The sequence below is a fragment of the Nicotiana tabacum genome, chromosome 22 (genome assembly GCF_000715075.1).
Source record: "Nicotiana tabacum cultivar K326 chromosome 22, ASM71507v2, whole genome shotgun sequence".
NCBI lineage: Eukaryota > Viridiplantae > Streptophyta > Magnoliopsida > Solanales > Solanaceae > Nicotiana > Nicotiana tabacum.
The window spans coordinates 39,409,065-39,415,504 of NC_134101.1; the positions used below are offsets into that span (position 1 = coordinate 39,409,065).

Here is a 6,440-nt window from a genome sequence, read left to right on the forward strand (position 1 = left end):
GTGCGAATCCAAATTTAATCGGGCTCCAATACGAATACAGGATACTAGATGAGAAACAGAAAAACTATTGTGACAGACAACTATCAATAAAACATTATACCATCTCAGAAAATGACACTGTTGTTTTTTCTATTTATAGAGTTTTGCTGGTTTTGGAAGGTGGACTACAGTTGTAATGAAAAGATGTCAATCAAGAAACTTTTATTTCTAAATTCATGACAAATTATTAATCCTTACGTAGCATTTAGATGCTTAATTGGACGCATCATAGAATTTAAGAAGACTTTTGACATGTAAGTCAAATACATACAAAGTATCAATATTATCCTTATGGATGGTAATGGATGTTAAATCATATATATGTTTTTTCATTTTCTCGTATTTGTATCAAGTAAGTTTTAACAAGTCACATCATCAAAAGTAAAATAAGAATACTAAGTTAACTAATGCCATTTCATATTACAAAATAGAAAATTGTCTATAAATATTATTTAAAATATATAAAACATTATAAAATATACTGGTGACGAGCTCGAAACACACTTCAATTATGCTCGCTAATCAAATATAGTATAGTATATTATCGTATCCATAGGGATTTGATTTAAACAGTATTGTCATAGTTTCTAGCTAGGTTGCTATCCAAGATGGTCAACAATTGAGATTTATATAATTTCTAACTAAAATTAACTAAGAATATAAAGCTATTGACTAATGACAATCGCAACAAGGAACAAGCAAAGAAGGTTATCCATGGGAGAAGATAGGGTTTTGATAGGATAGGTGCAAAATTATTATTTGGGATCTAACTCTAGATAATTCACTTCTAATGTTCAAGTGATTCTCTTGAATTCACTCAATTATTAGTTCAAACGTTCAGCAAAACTTCTCTCTCGATTAAGTTTTAACCTCACAAGCTTAACCAATTTAAGCACGTAAAGATATACAAGAATGCGTAGTGGATTGGTCTTTAGGAAAACTTCTTTCGATTATTCTCCTAACTAGGTTTAATCAATGATTCAACTAGCATCTTTCGATTACTTAGAAGAATTAGTGAACTCAACCAACAATATAATGCAAAGATATCACAAGTTATGCCTCTCTCGATGACATGAACAAGTGAATATAGATGCAACAGTTAAATCATCCAAAAACGCTTCATAACATAAAACTAGAGTTACACAAACAATCATCAATACACCAAATCCATCAAACCCTAAAGGGAGCTACTCCATAGATATGGAGAAATTTATCACAAATAAAGTTAATGTAGAGGAAAACATAAATTCAATCCAAACTCGTGTCTTGAGTGAGGAAGAAATGATGAAATCCTTGTACTCATATTCTTCCCACTCCTCCTTAGCCTCCTTAGGTCGAATATGTGTCAAAAGTCTGCAAAATAATATTTTTTCATGTATTTATACCAAGTAGGGTCGGCCCGAGATGAAATCACATTTTCCTAGCCGAATTTGAATTTTCACTCTGTAAAAATTGCACAGGCTCCCCGCATGGGGTAACGCGCCATGCGAGGGATTAGTGGAAAAATCTAGAGAGTTGGTTCTAACAGGCAGTAGAGAAAGTGGCAGCCGTGGCATGCCACATGCCACCCCACGCGCCGTGGTTGTGGACTTTTCTCAGAGCACAGATTGAATCTCGATTTTTTACATTCAAACTTGGTCCTCAACCCCTGAACACGATCCCGACTTAAGGACTTTAATGCTCCAAATAGCTCGAATTAGCTCCATAACATCTACATCACTCGAAATCACTCCTACAAGTCGTAAAACACATAATAAGTGCAAAAGAATATAAATTAAAGCTCAAACACGAATAACGTGCAGTGAATTAGGGTGCAATAAGCGACTAAAATATGCGATTATAGCCTACCATCAATACCCCGCACTTAAACCATTGCTCGTCCTCGAGCAATTAAACTACACTTCATATAGAACACGACATTTTGAAATAACTCTCATAACTCATCACACCAAGAATATTTAAAACAAATTAAATACAATATCGTAACATCCTCGCCTCGAGATTTGACTCAAAAGAACCATGCATTATTTATAATCCACTCACTTATTCTAACACAGAGGTCAAAAATATTACCTTTCCTTTATGAATTAAGTGCCCTCATACAACAAAAGAGAGTAGTTCCACACATAATAGAATTTAAGAATAATTAGGAACTCAAGATAGAAAGAATTCACTCACTCTCAGAAGTAACATTCATAAGCCACAAAAGAAGTACCATAAGCTTGCCCGTAATATACTACTCTACTAATCGAGCTCAGTCAGTCAAGGATCAAGTAGGACTTTATTTTGTTATAATGTAGGTTGCGGGACAGGTAGGATACATTTGGATAAAAGAGTGACTACACCTCCCTAAGCACTTAAATACATATGCTTAACCGTTCAAAATACCACACTTATGTCAAACCATAACTCCACATTCACATCAATATACGTCAACTCCCTACTTCTTTAAGCACAAATAGAACATGAGTCACCACTATCAAGGAACATCTTTCACAATCATACACTTATTTTTTTCTTTTCTTTTTCAATTCAAGTGGCTCTTATTTTTTTTCAATACAGTGCACCTTTCTCCTTAGTTCAATAGTTCGAATCAAAAGCCAAACCAATCACACCATACTTCAACTTTTACAAAGTTCATATCAAATTCAAGTGCTCACGAGATATGACAAAGGTTCAAATAGATGGTCAATTCAAACAAATGGTTAAGGCTTGTAATGTGATTACTAAAGAAATAGAATTACAAGCTCAAAAGGATTAACTACGATACATAGCAATTAGGTCGGTAACAACATATAACTGACTCAACAAATAAATGTCTATATCACTTCCAAGACTGAATACAAGTACATACTATTTCGCTTTGCAAACACACGGGGCAAGTTCTAGACATCAAATGCAATGCACAGAATAATAAAAAATCTCACCCACACATGGCACATAATTCACTCAACATAGGACTATCAAGATACTCTAGTCAAAACAGTTAAGCAAAGTTAAGATCATACAATTTACGGTACTTATTACAAGAGTCAAAAACTAAGCCTCAGCGTCACAACTAAAGCACTTACTATTCTCAAGGCATAATAAAGCTAAGAGATATTGCCTTCAATTCAAATCATAGCACAAGATTTTTTACTCTTAATAAAAATAAAAACTAACTACACCCAGTTCAAACAAAACTTTGAGAAAGAATCGCGGCACAAAGAAAAACTAAGGGAAATTATTACACTACCTACAAAAGAAAATCTTTTTGTCTTTTTTTCTTTCGACTTTAATCCCTCAAGAAGACTGTCGATGATATCCATTGTCGGAAAAAATAAAAAAATTTAAATTTTTTATGTTTTTTCAAAATTTTCAACTACTACAACTAACGCATATACATACAACATGCAATTATCCCCCACCCCACACTTTAAGTTGTGGCATGACTCTATGACACACAATTAAAAAGCATAAGGAAAAGAAAACTTCCCTAAACATCTAGTCGAGGTATGAGTCGAAGTCGGGCTCCATTCCTCGCCTTCGAACTAATGCACTCATCCATATAGATAGCTTTTTCTCAGCCTTCTTGGGGTACACCCCACGCTTATCTTTCTCACTCAATATCCTTACAGCTGGCAAGGATATTGGCATCGACCTTATCTTTCCAATCTCCTTCTCCGAGCAAGGTATAGTAAAACTCTTTGGATCTTCATATTTTTGTGGGAGTTTATTTTGTAATATCACGTTGCAATGCTCCGTGAGCTTCACCACTGAGGTCTCCTCGATTTTCCTTTTCTTTGTAAGGATCTCGTTTAATTTTTTAGCATAAATAGGTATTTGTGAGAGCATTTCTGTGAACGTAAAATTTACATGAACCTGTTTTAGCACATCTAAAAAACTCGCAAACTGTTTGTCCAGCTTTTCTCTACATAGCTTTTGCGGGAAAGGTAAAGCAGGCATATGCTCACTATCATCATGTTCCTCCCTTCTCGAAGTTTCTCTCTTCTTCTTTTTATCAGCTTCATTCTTCAGCTGCTCCCCACTTTCTTTTTCAAAATTCACCTCATTTTTTATCGCGATGGGATCTTTCAACACTTGACCACTTCTCAAGGTTACAACATTCATTATTTCTTTGGGATTCTTTTCAGTGTCAGCGGGGAGAGTGCCTGGAACCCTCTCAGATAATATTTTACCAATCTGTCCCACTTATCTCTCCAGGTTTCGAAAACCAGTGCCCAATTCTTTGATTGCTGCTCCATGAGCGTCCATCTTCTCATCTGTTTTGATAATGAAGGCCTTCATTAGATCCTCTAGACCAGGCTGAATGGGCTATTGAGGCTGAAATTGTTGCCTCTGCTGATTTTGGTATGATGGAGCTCCTTGTCCCTGCGGTCTAGAGTTATTTTGTTGCCAAGCATTCCCAGTACCTCCAGGTGAACTCCATGAAAAACCGGGGTGCCTCTGACCCATTGTATTAAAATTGTAGTTCCCCACAACATTCACTTCCTCAGTTGAGGCTTGTCACTCATGAGTAGGGTGTCCTCTTCCACATATATCACAAGCTGTGTGAGGCTCACTTTGTATTGAGGCTAAGGTCAGCTTCCTTATCTCTTTGGCCATAATATCAAGATGTACCTGCACAAATGTGTTAGCATCAACCTGATGGACACCAGTCGATCTTCTTCTTTCATCACTCTCAGAGGGCCACTGATTAGCATCATCAGATAACTTATCAAGAATTATGACTATCTCCTCTGGAGTCTTCTTCATCAATGGGCCTCCAGCTGCATTGCTTAATGTTCAACGCGAGGCCGGTGTCAAACCATCCCAAAAGTCCTGGAGTTATATCCATAGTTCAATTTTCACTATGTTGACACTTACTAACAATCTCCTTAAACCTCTCCCATGCTTCAAAAACAGTTTCAGTATCTTTCTGGCAGAAATTATGGATTTCTCTTTTAAACTTGCCCGTCTTTGCTGAGGAGAAGTATTTATCAAGAAATTTTCTGGTCATCTCCTCCTAAGTTCTAATTGATCCTGTGGGCAATATTCGAAGCCACTGTTTTGCATCATCTTTAAGAGAAAAGGGGAATGCCCTTAAATACATTATATCTTGTGACACACCATTATATTGAAAGGTATTCATAATCTCCTCGAAGTCCATTAGATGTATAATTGGATCTTCGTTTGGCTTCCCTCTGAAGACACAACAATTCTGAAGGGTTTGAAGCAACCTTTGCTACTCGAAATTGTTAGCTGCAATTGGAGGTGGTCTCACAATTGATAATCCTTGATTGTAGACTGGTCTAGCATAATTGCCAAATGGTCTCCCAGGCATGGGAGCTATATTTCCGAACTGGTCTGCACCCAAGGGTTGATTTTGAGCAATTTTTTGACCCCTCTCTTCTTCATAGATAATCTGTGCATCTCTAATAGCTGCTTCCTCAGCATTTCGTGCATCTTGTTTTCTTCGTTGGCCCGCCTCTCTTCCAGCCATATCTACATTATCATCATTGAATCTAGCGATATCTTTGGTTAAGGATTGCCTAACCTTTTCTGATGTCTCGGTGAGATTTCTTTCCTTCCTCAGCTGTCGCAGTTGTTTTTCAATTTTTGGCTAGTATGGTAGCACTTCCTTCGCAGAAGTTCGAGTCATGCACCAATCTAAATTTATAACCTACGCACAATCAAAGAACACCAAACGTAAAAAGAAAAAAATAAAAACAAAAAGAAAATTTCCTGAATTAGCACTACAAACTATTCAAACACTATAGATTGCCAATCCCCGGCAACGACGCCAATATTTGACGAGCTCGAAACACATACCTAAATTGTGCTCGCTAATTAAATATAGTATAGTATAATATCGTATTCACAGGGATTGGATTTAAACAGTATTCTCGTCGTTTCTAGCTTGGTTGCTATCCCAGATGATCAACAACTGAGATTTATAAGATTTTTAACTAAAATTAATTAAGAATCTAAAGCTATTGACTAATGACAATCGCAATAAGGAACAAACAAATAAGGTTATCAATGGGAGAAGATAGGGTTTTGATAGGATATGAGCAAGATAATTGTTTGGGATTTAACTCTAGATAATTCACTCCTAATGTTCAAGTGAGTCTCTCGAATTCACTCAATTAGTAGTTCAAACGTTCGGCAAAAACTCCTCTCTCGATTACGTTTTAACCTCACAAGCTGAACCAATTTAAGCACGTGAAGATATACAAGAATGCGTAGTGGATTAGTCTTTAGGAAAACCTCTTTCGATTATTCTCCTAACTAGGTTTAATTAATAATTCAACTAGCCTCTTTCGATTACTTAGAAGAATTAATGAACTCAACCAACAATATAATGCAAAGATATCACAAGTTATGCCTCTCTCGATGACATGAACAAGTGAATATCGATG

General features: G+C 36.2%; 1 non-coding gene across 1 annotated transcript; it reads left to right on the plus strand.

Annotated features, from left to right (window-relative positions):
- The first annotated feature begins 4,883 nt into the window (after positions 1-4,883).
- On the plus strand, positions 4,884-4,990 carry LOC142176956 (small nucleolar RNA R71). Its single transcript, XR_012705750.1, has one exon. It is a non-coding gene; the product is annotated as a small nucleolar RNA R71 (small nucleolar RNA).
- The last annotated feature ends 1,450 nt before the right edge of the window (positions 4,991-6,440 follow it).